The following is a 14,500-nucleotide window of genomic DNA, read 5'->3' as shown; positions in this document are numbered from 1 at the left end:
AGTTGCTAGCATCACACATAATTTCAAAAGGTAGGCTCCAATCAGGTGGTTGCATGATTGGTGCAGTGATGAGAGCTTGCTTCAACCTGCAAAAGGCATCCAAACACTCTTGGTCAAATTCAAATGGTGTGTCATTACTTAACAAATTAGACAAAGGTTTAGCTATTTTAGTAAAATCCTTAATAAAGCGTCAGAGAACCCGGCGTGTCCTAGGAAACTTCGAAGTCCCTTGACATTGGTAGGAGGAGCCATCTTCTCTATCACTTCAACTTTGGCTTTATCAACCTCTATTCCTCTGTTAGACACCAAATGTCCAAGCACTATCCCTTCCTGAACCATGAAATGACACTTTTCCCAGTTTAACACAAGGTCGATTCGCACATCATGCAAAATTTTAGAAAGGTTAGCCAAGCATATATCAAAAGAAGATCCATAAGCAGAAAAATCGTCCATAAAAACCTCCATTATGTCTTCAATGAAATCGAGAAGATTGCCATCATGCACCTCTGAAAAGTGGTGGTGCATTACACAACCCAAATGGCATCCTTCTATAAGCAAAGGTTCCATATGGACAAGTAAAAGTGGTTTTCTCTTGATCATTTGGATGGATAGGGATTTGAAAAAACACGAATATCCATCTAAATAGCAAAAGTAAGAATGCCTAGCTAGTCTTTCCAACATTTGATCAATGAAGGGAAGTGAAAAATGATCTTTTCTAGTGGCAACATTTAATTTTCTAATCTATTTACATTCGCCAACTAGTTACCGTTCTAGTGGGAATTAATTCATTATTTTCATTTTTGACCACTGTCATTCCACCCTTTTTTGGGACAACATGTACTGGGCTCACCCAAGTACTGTATGAGATGGGATATATGATCCCTGCATCAAGCAACTTCAAAATTTCCTTTTTAACAACTTCTTTCATATTTGGGTTCAACCTCCTTTGATGTTCAATAGATGGTTTACAATTTTCTTCCAAACTGATTCTATGCATGCAAAAGTGTGGGCTTATTCCCTTAATGTCATCTATGGTGTATCCCAAAACTTTCCTAAATTTTCTCAACACTCTTAACAACTTATCACCTCTAAAGTACTCAAGTTTGCATTTACAATTCTTTGGATAAGTGTTATTAGTGCCAAGAAATTCATACAGTGAGAAGGAAGTTGCTTAAGTTCTACCTTAGGTGCATCTTCTTCCTTGAATGATGATTGCTTAAATTCAGCTTTTTCCTTTTGTGTGAGTTGAAAAACTGGAGCAGAAATGAATGGTGGACTTCCCTCTAAGTGTTGAGTATATGCAGCTGCATGAGGGTTGTCATAGTCTATGCCTCCTCCATGAACCAAACAATTTTCAAGTGGATCTTCTGGATATTTTTTTCTGAAGTGTTCTTCAACCAGCTCATCAATAATATCAACTCTCAAGCAAGTATCAGCTTCAGAATGATGCTTTTTCATAGTGTTATTGATATTGAAAATTAACTGCTCTTCACCAACTCTAAGAGTAAGCTTTTCTCCTTTCACATCAATCAATGCTCCTGCTGTAGCTAGAAAGGGTCTCCCCAAGATAATTGGAATATTAGAATCTTCCTCCATGTCCAAGATGACAAAGTCAACAGGTATATAGAACTTTCCAACCTTCAGGGGCACATTCTCCAAAATCCCTTCAGGATACTTGATTGTTCTGTCAGCTAACTGAAGAGAAATGTGGGTTGGCTTTAGATCTCCCATGTTGAGCTTTTCATAGATAGAAAGGGGCATAAGGCTAACGCTGGCCCCTAAATCACATAGAGCTTTTGTAGAACAAGACTCTCCAATGTGGCATGGAATTGAAAAACTCCCTGGATCCTTAAGCTTTGGAGGAAGTTTCCTTTGGAGGATAGCACTACATTCTTCTGTCAAAGCTACAGTTTCATCATCTTCAAGTTTTCTCTTGTTTGAGAGAATTTCTTTCAAGAATTTTGCATAAGAGGGCATTTGTGAAAGAGCATCAACAAAAGGCACATTTATGTAAAGTTTCTTCAAAACCTCTAAGAACTTCCCAAATTGCCTATCAAGCTTGGCTTTGTGAAATCTTTGTGGAAAGGGAAGTTGTGGCTTGTAGGGCTCAGGAGGTATATACTTCTCTTCTTTTTCTTCAAATTTCTCCTTACTCTCTTGTTTTTCACTCTCATCAGTTCCTTTTTCATTTTCTCTCTTCTCACTGTTTTCACTCTTCTCATCATTTATAACTTTACCACTTCTTAAAGTAATAGCTTGACAATGCTCTCTTGGATTTTCTGGTTGACTTGGAAGCTTTCCAAAAGATTTGGCACTTGAGGAAGATGCTTGTTGTGCAATCTGGTTTTCCAAAGATTCTGTTGTGTGTTTGCATTTGTTCCACCTTGCTTTCACCTCTCTCATCTCCTCATCATGCTTATTTTGGTTGGCAAGAATCATTGCAATAAAGCTTGATGGTGGAATTTCGTTCTTCTTTGTTTTGGTGGAGGGTTCATATTTTTACTCTGAAAATTAGGCAATGGTTGCCTATTTTGCGATATGGAACTTGACTTTCTTTGTTGTGGTTGAAAATTCTGATTTTGAACTTGATTTTGCTGATTGCCCCATGAAAAGTTGGGATGATTCCTCCAATTTGGATTGTAAGTTTGAGAATAAGGATTCCCCATTTGCTTGTTTCCATAATTACCAACATATGCCGCTTGTTCTCCATAATCTACTCCACAGCTGGTAGTTTCCTCTGCATAAGCCACTTGTTGTGAACTTCCAGCTGATGATGTTGAACTAACCAACATACTCAAATCTTCCATCTTCTTAGCAAGGACATTTGTAAGTGCATCAAACTTTGCATTAATCATGTTGAATGGATCAAGATCATACATTCCAGCAGCTTGCCTTTTCTGAGTTGGAGCTGGTCCTCTTGGACTACTCCAAAGATGAGTATTCTTTGCAATTTTCTCTAATAACTCATAAGCTTCATCTTCATGCTTTATAATAAATTCTCCTCCTGTTTGAGCATCAATAATTCCTCTGATTGCAGGAGTGACATTTGTGTAGAAATTCTGATTTATCATCCATTTTGGAATGGCATGATGTGGGCATAATCTTTCCAATTCCTTCCATCTCATCCATGATTCATAGAGAGTTTCATCTTCTCTTGGTCTGAAAGATGTCATTTGATTCCTCAGCTCTTGAGTTTTCAGTGGAAAATATTGTGCAAGAAATGCATCAGTTAGTTGCTCCCAATTTGTAATGGAGTTGTGAGGTAAAGAATCAAGCCAATCCAATGCTCTATCTTTCAAAGAGAATGGGAATAGCTTCAATCTTGCTGCATCATCAGACACTCCAGGTTGTTTTTGCATGTCGCAAATCATAGCAAACTTCTTCAGGTGTGTGTGTGGATTTTCAGAAGGATGTCCTCCAAATTGAGAGTTTTGGATCATTTGAAGAACTCCAAAATCCATCTTGTAGCTGTTTGCATCAATCCTTGGTCTTGCTATGCTCTCTCTCAAGTCATCAAAACGAGGAAAAGCATGATCCATCATACTTCCCCTAGGCACGTTTGCATTAACAACTTCTTCTCCTTGGGCTTCATTTTCATTGTTTTGACCATTTCCAGCATTACCAACACCAATTCTAATTCTTTCATCAGCCATATCTGCTTCTAATTCAGTTTCTCTCAAGGCTTCCTTCCTTTTTCTGGTTTCTTTCTTGTTGGCCTTACAAAATTTCTCAATTTCAGGGTTGAATAATAAGGATGTATCACTTGTGCTTCTAGCTCTTCTCATAAAAGATTAAGAGTACCTGAAAAAGAACAAACAAACACAAAATGAAAAGATAACAGAGATAAAACAAAAAAAACAACTAAAATAATCAAGAATTCAATCTTAAACAAACAACTCCCCGGCAACGGCGCCAAAAACTTGATGCGTCCCAACCGCAAGTGCACGGGTCGTACAAGTAGTATAGAAAAATATCGATCCCACGAGGAGTTGTGTTAATGATTGAATTTTTGATATAAAAGTTGACTAAATTGAAGTATTTATGAGATTAAAATGATGAATTAATGGGTAATGGAGTGTGAAATCTAATTGTGCAAAATTAATATTCTATTCAACAATGTATTAATTAAACTAAAATTGCATCAAATAGAAATAAGCAAGTTCAAATATGGCAATATTTAAATTGGCAAATGATTAAATTCGATTAGAAATTAACAATGGTAAAAAGGCGATTCCGGAGTTCGGGATTTCATATTCGAGCTATTTTGGGATTTTAAATTGGTTATCCAATCTTGTGAAACTAATGGGTTTTAAGGAGATTAATTCTTAAATTCTTTGAATTCCCTTTCGAGTGAGACAAAGAGTGCCTTAATCAAACTAATCCTACTTTCGTGGAGTTAGAATTAATTAAGACCCATTAAGTTCTTTAATTAATCTATGAATCCTCTTAATCCTTAGCCTATTTCTAGGTCTAAGTTAATTAAGTCCAATTTCCTGATTATCTATCACAAGGCCTTCTCCTTTCGGTGCTTCAACCATGGATTAAGAACATTACTCAATGGGATCCTACATTAAGCATGTCATTAAGCATACAAGAAATGAATAAAACTCATTAAGACCACAAAATATGGATTACCCAATCAAAATCCTCAAAATATCTCAAATATTACAACCCTTACTCCAGAATCAAAAGTAAACTACTCACTATCCATAATGCTTACAAGATATGATGAGTTTAAATGGAAATAAAGCTTTAATCTAAGCTAAGAAGTAAGTAATTAAACACTAGAAATGTAGAAAAGTGTAAAGAAAGAAAGAAATCTGCAAATCTTAGTTGAAAATGGTGTGGAAGGTGAAATGACTCCTCAAATTCTGCTTAGCCTCCTCCTTTCTTCCTTTGCTCCCTTTTTTTTTTTTCTAAAATGAGAAAATGGGACTATTTATAGCATTTTTCTGACATGGAGCCCTAAAATAGTATGTTCTAGGAGGAATACATTAAGGGAATCTTCTGCCAGCTCATTAATGAACTCTTTATGGGACTGCATAAGTGGACTGCATAAGTTATGCAGTCCCTTATGCGCGATTTACCGGTTCTGATCACTTATGCGAAGTCATGACTTAGTGCATAGGTTATGCACAAATTCGTGAATGTGCATAAGGGAGGTGAGAATGTGCATAAGCTATGCGATCTCCTTATGCACATTTCTGGTTCTCGAGCAGTGATCTTCCTCCTTATGCGTAATCGCATAGCTTATGCGGCAAGTTATGCACAGTTTGGTCAATGCATATTTCAGCTTGAAAACTTGTTTTTGGCATCTTTTTGCTGTAGAAGACACTCCTCAATGGCAAAATTCTCTTTAGTCCTTCAAAAACACCATTTTTCCTACAAAACAAAGTAAAAATTACAAATTAGTGCAAAATTGACAACTATGAAAAACTAACTAATTAACTAATGAAATTAGCTAAAAAATGACTAATAACCAAATAAAATGATTATGAAATTAGACCTAAATGACTATGCAAAATGTGTGCATCAGGCACAAGCTTTTTTTTTTTTTTTACAGAATTTTAAATTATTTATGAAAAAATTTTACATATTTATAAGAGACTCTCCCTATAAGTAATTATTTTATTTTTTTAATATACAATTTTATTTTTTTTACTATTTAAATATTTTTCGTTCTTATTTTTACTATTCATATCGATCTTTGTAACACCCCTGATTTTTTTATATATTATTATTGGGCTTCGTGTAGGTATCCTCAATTCACGGAAATTCGACATTTGTCCGGATCTGTGAATTTTCGGCCAGACAGATCAGCTACCGGAAAAGTCTCCGAATTGGATCGAGGTTTTGGCTACCCCACCATTGTCATGCATCCCGAGCGCGTTCCCGAAGTCGGAATCGGCAAAGGTAAACCCGAACCTTGCTTTTTCGTAATTTTCTAGTGCTTAAATCCATAAAATATTCGTGGTAGCTTAGAAAATTACGATTCTTTTTGCAATAGCTTAGTAATATTTCTAAGGACCGCGGGGCAGAGTTTTATAATTTTTAGAGCTTATTTGAGCAGTTTTTGCAAAAATGATCAATTATAAGGACTAAATTGAAATTTTACATATTGTGATGGATGATTGATTTGGTGGGCCCAGGAGGGGCTGTGTGATGTGATTGAGATGTGGACATATGGATTGTGAATATAGAAGTGTGTTTTGAGCCCTTTTGCAGGTTGGGTAAGTCCTAGGTATAGGGGAGACTCTGCCGGATTTTCGGCACGACTTAGGACGTATTGGTCTTTTTCTTTGTTTGTATTGAGTCAAATTTATTAAATGATTGTAATAAAATTGTCAGGTGAGCCGGGACAGCCTTCTTCCTCCGCCCAGCCGCCACAGTGATTGTCGTCAAGTCTGTGAGTAAAATATTAATTTTAATTGTAATTTCACTATTATTATATGTTCAAGCATGCCCATGCATCACTTATATGCATATATTTATGTAGTTAAACTCTAGGCACGATTTATGTTGCATTGATAACTGTTAAAGTGCCATGGATGTTGTTGTGGTAATTTGGAGCAGTGTGCGTGCGTTGGCGTGCGTGTGATGTGGTGTGGACTATGGATAGGACGGGTAGTCACGGCTTGAGTTCTTCGCTGGGACCCGATCCTTCGAGGGGTAGTCACGGCTTGAGTTCTTCGCTGGGACCCTCGATTTGGTTTATTAAGCGAAAGTCCGGCTTGAGTTCTTCGCTGGCACCAGGTTGGATTTAAGAGGGATCAGCTCCCATATGTTATGATTGATGCTACAGGGTGCGTGAGTGCTAAAAATTACCTTTCTGATGTTATGATGTGAAAATGTTGTTGATGTTGCATTTCACTCTACAAGGTGCATTAGTTTTAGATAGTTATAGAGATTATGGTTAAAATTGATATTTTACTCTCTGAGTCGAACGCTCACTCCTGTTCAATATTTTTTTTTCAGGCTACAGGATGATTTTATTTTGGTTAACCTGCTTTTCTCCTTCGCAGGTTGATTATCGATATTTGTGTAATTTTATTTACTCCTAGAATTTCCGCATGTGTTAGAAGTATTTATTTGATTATGGTCTGTAATATTATTATCATGTTGGACCTATAAACGTATAATGATACGCATGTTTGATGGATTGGATGAGGGAGCTGAGCTCCCGTTTATTTTTATGAGGATATGAGTATGTGGAGGGTGAGCTGAGCTCCCCAATTGAGTATTTATTATGTTTACAGGTCGGGTGAGTCGAAAACTCCCCGTTGGAAAGTCCATTTTATGGCCGGACTCTGTCCGTTTGTTTTCTTGATATTGGGCCCAAATGGGCCTTAGAGTTGGGTAAATGAATAGTTAAGGCTTACTACGGGCCTCGGGGCTTTAGGTGGCCTGTGTCCTAGTCTTGGTCCGCCCATAGGTTCGGTCGTGAATTATGTGGTTTCAGTGCTTAGGCTCCAGATTCATAGGGAAAAATTATCTAAGTGTTGGGAAGAGTCTACTAGGAGTCACATGCGGAGTATAGGATTCTGTTTCGTCTTTTCCTGTAATTCTTTGTTTCTAGATTCTACGTTATACCTCGGGAAATATAAGATTACCTCAGTTAGTGTCTTGATTTTCGTGGAGTACATAGAAATGTGAAATAGAGTTAGTAGACATGTGAGGTCTATCATGAGGATACGTACTCCAAGAAATGTTATATTTTTGTCAGTATGGGTTTAAATGGTGTGCCCATTTCGTGTAAGGCACGAGTACATAAAAGTGAGTCTTAAAAGTACAGTTGCCCTAGATAAGGATGAGGATACCACTACTGGCAGTCATCAGTAGATGACCCAGTCATAATAAGTTTGTGATAATAGAAGATTCAGGAGAGATAAGAAATTAGGAGACCTAGTCTGTCAGGACGTATCGTAGTAACTATACAATGTTCTCGATGTCTGCTCTGTAAGCTGCAGATTATAGTACCGACATGAGATTATTGTGTAGAGCTGCGTACTTCCTTGTAGTGCTTATGATGAGGATGTTTGCAGGCAGTCTCTGTTTTGGTATAGTAATACCATAACAGAGTTCTATATCTGCAGAGGAGTTGGGAACTCCTAGTTAGGGGTCTAGAGTTAGAATATTGAGAGGTCACAGTGGGGTGATAACTAGAGTCAGTGACTCGATTACCTAGCATGAGCTAGAGTTACAATAAGAATTGCCATCGGACTGCAGGTTTGGATTAGTTGCAAAGTAAAGGTGACACCTATAGAGTGAGATTATCTAGTATTCAGTATGGAATTTTGGATGGTTTTTGCAGTATGACAAACATTTGGTTAGAACTTAGTGAGAATAGTATACCTTGTGTGTATCAGTATGAAATAAAGTACAACCCTACTACCTAGGGAAAGTCGAAACTATGAATTGATGATTCACAGAGCTATAATATGATAGGAGAGTCATTAATTTGACATGGTTTTGGGCAAGGTGGTAAATGTAGTATTTTTGTTGCAGCAAGTTAGGGTATAGTCCTATCTTTTCAGAAGGGATCGAAAGTTATTACTAATAATGGTGACTCACAAAATAGTGCCCCAGATGGGACTGTAGAGTGTGGTAGAGAGTAGTTGGCTCGGGTATCCTGGAGAGGATACAAGTTCCATTATAGGAATCATATATAATCAGATCACGATGGATGTAAATCCTTTGAATTGGATGACGGGTTTGGGTGCCCGAAATCTTAAGTTTTGGAATTGAGTAAACATGGAAAATAATAATAATAATAATAATAATAAAAATAATAATAAATAAAATTACTGCAGAATCAGTTCTCGAGGTAGTAAGGGTATTATGTAAGCTAAAGGATAAGAATAGAAATCATACGATAAAGGTATGATCGCAATTTCTGAGTTCCTTCGACTTCATATTGTTCAAACAGAGTATAATCTAATTATAATAGTGTTAAGAGTAATAAATTAGCGAAGATAAATCACAGAAGGCCAGTAGATAGAGAAAGTGTAGAATGAAAATTGGGATAATTGATTACAGATGCAATATAATCTAAGTGCCAGTGGGAGTACTAGCTAGAGTGGTCAAAGGACCAAATCTGAGTAGCACAGACATATGATAACGCGATAGAGACTCTGAAAGATATAGTTAGCAAGTACAGCTGTTATGTTAGGAAGAAGAATGGAACCAGGGATAGAATAGTCAAGTTCTATTTTGGGTAAGACAAAGGAAATAAATGAAAGGACAACCTAAAGAGCGCATAATAAAAGGAACAAAGTTAAGATATAGGATAGGCTAAGTGTTATTCTTGGCAAGGAGAATGACAAGGATGGAAAATCCAAAATGGGACCACATTAGTGAGAAAAGTGATGGAGGTATGGAATACAATAATAATGAGTAAATGTTAGAAGGTGTGCGATGGTATTGCGGACTACCTAAATAGGTAGAGAAAGAGAAGTTAGTTAAGTTAAATAAAAGTCAGTCTAAGGGATCAAATAGGTATGATGAGAGGAAAAGAATGATATATAATGACACATAGGTTTTAGGTTAGACTTTTGAGATAGTGAGAAGGTAGTTAGAGGTTCGTTATGAATGTTAGGCAAACATTTTTAGTATGATCAACAGAATCACTTTGCAGTGACGCAATAACGACAGAGCAACAGTAGGGGTAGAATAAAAAGTGACAAGGATGGATGGTAATAAATCACTAGAAAGTTTAAGGATCAAATTAATGACCATAGATAAGGGTGGAATTAGTGTTTGAAGAATCTATTAGCGAGAGAAATCTTTCAGGATTCAACAAGGGTTAAGGGCACAATATAAACGATGATAGATATGAATCATAGGTCGAGTATAAGTAAAGTTAATAAATTATAAAATATTATGTCAGGAAGGACGATGGTATAGTAAAGGGTTCATGTAGATGATACCTTATAGGTAGAGCACAATTGTGCTAGGAGATGATGAAATTTGAAGAGAAAAACTAAAAAACATAGGTTAAACATTATTATATGGACAATCGGGCGTAGTTGAATATAGAGGATATTTTTCTTTCTTTTCAAGTTTAGCTCGTATTTTTGATTCCAGAGCGTTATATAAGGAGCAGATCGAGGCAAGGAGACCTAGTTATTTGAGATTTTGATAGGCACCAATTCATATACAATTTCCGATATGAGAATGACAAGTAAGTGCATACCTAGTGTTAAGTATGAAAGGACGATCAGAGTAATGACAGGAGTTAAATTGAGTTAGCTACTAAGGCTTACTACTGTTTTAAACTATAAGCTAGATGAAGTACTATTTATGGATGAGTTTCAATAGATGAAATTGTTGCTGATGGGTAATTTGAGGTTGAAGTTTAGAAAGCTATGGGCGATATATGATTATATTAAGGAGAATGAACACGTTAATTATATTGTTTGTACTTAAGGCATGACACATATTTCCTACAGCAGTGTTAGTTCAGATGGAACTTATAGTTTATGGGGCTCATATTCATCCAGGATAAGCAATTTCCTACTAAGGCTGGTAGGGAATGATAATGTTTTGATAGTTAAGTTGGAAAAAAGGGGGTACAAAAAAAAAATTCTCTATGGGTAATTATAAGTGTTACATAAGGTGAAGAATGTGCTGGTAGGAGTAAATCATAGGGTTAGAATTCTCGAAGTAATGAAACTAGTAATCAAGATAAGACTAAGAAATAAAAAGAAAGTTAAAGTTGATGATGGGATAGACATCTTTGAAGGAAATCTTGTAAGCATGAGATAGTACTAATATTAAGTAATAAGTACAAAGAGTTGAAATGATACCAACAATACCAAAAATAGGAAAAGGGAAGTTGATAAGATCCAAAGGACAGGAAGAGAGCTCGATAGAGTCAGTTATAATGATGAGGATAAGGAGTGTCTAACCACTGCCCCTGTGTTAACACTACCTATGAGCGGTGAAGGATACACCGTGTAATCGTGGACGCCTTGAGTTGGCCTAGGGTGTGTTTTGATGTGGAATGGAAAAGTAGTGGCTTATGCTTCAAGGCAGCTAAAGAGGCATGAGCAGAACTATCCCACCCATGATTTGGAAATGGCGGCTGTAGTCTTTGCACTAAAAATCTGGAGACACTACCTGTATGGTGAAGTGTACGAGATATACACCGACTATAAGAGTTTGAAGTACATCTTCCAACAGAGGGATTTAAACTTGAGACAGAGGAGATGGATGGAGCTTCTGGAAGACTATGATTGCACCATCCAGTACCACCCTGGGAAGGCCAATGTAGTAGCAGATGCTTTAAGCAGAAAATCTTCTGGCAGTTTGGCGCACATTTCAGCAGAGAAGAGACCGTTGATTCAGGAAGTACATGAGTTAATGGATCAAGGTTTAATCCTAGATCTTTCAGATGAGGGGGTCTTGTTGGCTCATTTTTCAGTGAGGCCAGACTTGCGAGATAGAGTTAGAGTTTCCCAATACAGAGACCAACAATTAATGAAGATCATAGAAAGAGTACAGCAAGGTGAAGGTGGTGAGTTTGGATTTGCCAATGATGGTGCCCTAGTGCAAGGTTCTAGGATGTATGTGCCCGATGTGGACAATCTTAGAGATGAAATCATGAGAGAGGCACACTATACACTGTACAATGTCCACCCAGGTTCCACCAAGATGTACCATGATGTGAAAGATAGCTATTGGTGGAATGGCATGAAGAGAGACATAGCAGACTTTGTGTCCAAGTGCTTGACTTGTCAGAAGGTGAAGTTTGAACACCAGAGACCGTCAGGGAAGTTGCAAGAGCTCCCTATCCCAGAATGAAAGTGGGAAATGATTTCTATGGATTTTGTGACTGGGTTGCCTCGTACCACGCGAGGATATGATTCGATATGGGTAATTGTAGACCGCCTAACCAAATCAGCTCACTTCTTGCCTGTGAAGACTACATATTCTGTGGCACAGTACGCCCGGCTCTACATTCGAGAAATAGTCAGATTGCATGGAGTTCCGGCTTCCATAATATCTGATAGAGGGCCCCAGTTCACTTCTCAGTTTTGAAGAAAGTTGCAGGAGGCACTTGGCACACAGTTGAACTTCAGTATGGCTTTCCACCCTCAGACAGACGGACAGTCCGAAAGGACAATCCAAACACTGGAAGACATGCTTCGCATGAGTGTTTTGGATTTTGGAGGTCAATGGGATGAGCAGCTAGCTTTGGTGGAGTTTGCCTACAACAACAGTTATCACTCCAGCATAGGGATGCCACCCTATGAGGCACTATATGGAAGAAAGTGTAGGTCTCCTCTGTGTTGGACGGAAATGGGGGAAGCGAAGGTGCATGATGTAGACCTAGTGCAGTACACTTCAGAGATAGTTTCTTTAATCAGGGAACGACTGAAAACAGCTTTCAGTAGGCAGAAGAGTTATGCAGACCCCAGACGGAGGGATGTGGAGTTTGCAGTGGGCGACTATGTATTCCTGAAGATTTCTCCAATGAAGGGAGTCATGAGATTTGGAAAGAAGGGCAAGTTGGCACCTCGGTATATTGGACCTTTTGAGGTTACTGATAGAGTTGGAGCAGTTGCCTACCGGTTGGAGCTACCACCCAACCTTTCTCACGTTCATCCCGTGTTTCACATCTCTATGCTCAGGAAATACATTCCCGATTCTTCTCATGTACTACAGTCAGATGTAATAGAACTAAAGGAGAACTTGACATTTGAGGAGCAACCTGTAGCCATAGTGGACTACCAAGTGAGACAGCTAAGATCAAAACAGATCCCTATAGTTAAGGTTTTGTGGAGGAGCCAGTCAGTGGAAGAGTGCACCTGGGAGTCAGAACGGGACATGCGTAGCAAGTACCCTTATCTGTTCAATGTGTAATCATGTACTTTATTCTGTCTTGTGTAAAATTCGAGGACGAATTTTCTGTAAGGGGAGAAGAATGTAACACCCCTGATTTTTTTATATATTATTATTGGGCTTCGTGTAGGTATCCTCAATTCGCGGAAATTCGACAGTTGTCCGGATCTGTGAATTTCCGGCCAGACAGACCAGCTACCGGAAAAGTCTCCGAATTGGATCGAGGTTTTGGCTACCCCACCATTGTCATGCATCCCGAGTGCGTTCCCGAAGTAGGAATCGGCAAAGGTAAACCCGAACCTTGCTTTTTCGTAATTTTCTAGTGCTTAAATCCATAAAATATTCGTGGTAGCTTAGAAAATTACGATTCTTTTTGCAATAGCTTAGTAATATTTCTAAGGACCATGCGGCGAGTTTTATAATTTTTAGAGCTTATTTGAGCAGTTTTTGCAAAAATGATCAATTATAAGGACTAAATTGAAATTTTACATATTGTGATGGATGATTGATTTGGTGGGCCCAGGAGGGGCTGTGTGATGTGATTGAGTTGTGGACATATGGATTGTGAATATAGAAGTGTGTTTTGAGCCCTTTGCGAGTTGGGTAGGTCCTAGGTATAGGGAGACTTCACGGATTTTCTACACGACTTAGGACGTATTGGTCTTTTTTTGTTTGTATTGAGTCAAATTTATTAAATGATTGTAATAAAATTGTCAGTGAGCCGGACGACCTTCTTCCTCCGCCCAGCTGCCACAGTGATTGTCGTCAAGTCTGTGAGTAAAATATTAATTTTAATTGTAATTTTACTATTATTATATGTTCAAGCATGCCCATGCATCACTTATATGCATATATTTATGTAGTTAAACTCTAGGCACGATTTATGTTGCATTGATAACTGTTAAAGTGCCATGGATGTTGTTGTGGTAATTTGGAGCAGTGTGCGTGCGTTGGCGTGCGTGTGATGTGGTGTGGACTATGGATAGGACGGGTAGTCACGGCTTGAGTTCTTCGCTGGGACCCGATCCTTCGAGGGGTAGTCACGGCTTGAGTTCTTCGCTGGGACCCTCGATTTGGTTTATTAAGCGAAAGTCCGCTTGAGTTCTTCACGGCACCAAAGTTGGATTTAAGAGAGGCGTATAGGATCGGCTCCCATATGTTATGATTGATGCTACAGAGTGCGTGAGTGCTCCAAATTACCTTTTGATGTTATGATGTGAAAATGTTGTTGATGTTGCATTTCACTCTCTGTGGTGCATTAGTTTTAGATAGTTATAGAGATTATGGTTAAAATTGATATTTTACTCTCTGAGTCGAACGCTCACTCCTGTTCAATATTTTTTTCAGGCTACAGGAGGATTTTATTTTGGTTAACCTGCTTTTCTCCTTCGCAGGTTGATTATCGATATTTGTGTAATTTTATTTACTCCTAGAATTTCCGCATGTGTTAGAAGTATTTATTTGATTATGGTCTGTAATATTATTATCATGTTGGACCTATAAACGTATAATGATACGCATGTTTGATGGATTGGATGAGGGAGCTGAGCTCCCATTTATTTTTATGAGGATATGAGTATGTGGAGGGTGAGCTGAGCTCCCCAATTGAGTATTTATTATGTTTACAGGTCGGGTGAGTCGAAAACTTCCCGTTGTC

General features: G+C 38.0%; 1 non-coding gene across 1 annotated transcript; it reads left to right on the top strand.

Annotated features, from left to right (window-relative positions):
• Window positions 1–3,081: 3,081 nt before the first annotated feature.
• On the top strand, window positions 3,082–3,188 carry LOC131169710 (small nucleolar RNA R71). Its single transcript, XR_009140610.1, has one exon. It is a non-coding gene; the product is annotated as a small nucleolar RNA R71 (small nucleolar RNA).
• Window positions 3,189–14,500: the final 11,312 nt, after the last annotated feature.

Source organism: Hevea brasiliensis, chromosome 1 (assembly GCF_030052815.1).
Source record: "Hevea brasiliensis isolate MT/VB/25A 57/8 chromosome 1, ASM3005281v1, whole genome shotgun sequence".
Classification (NCBI taxonomy): Eukaryota; Viridiplantae; Streptophyta; class Magnoliopsida; order Malpighiales; family Euphorbiaceae; genus Hevea; species Hevea brasiliensis.
Note: the sequence above shows the minus strand (reverse complement) of the source record. Positions and strands in the feature narration are given on the sequence as shown.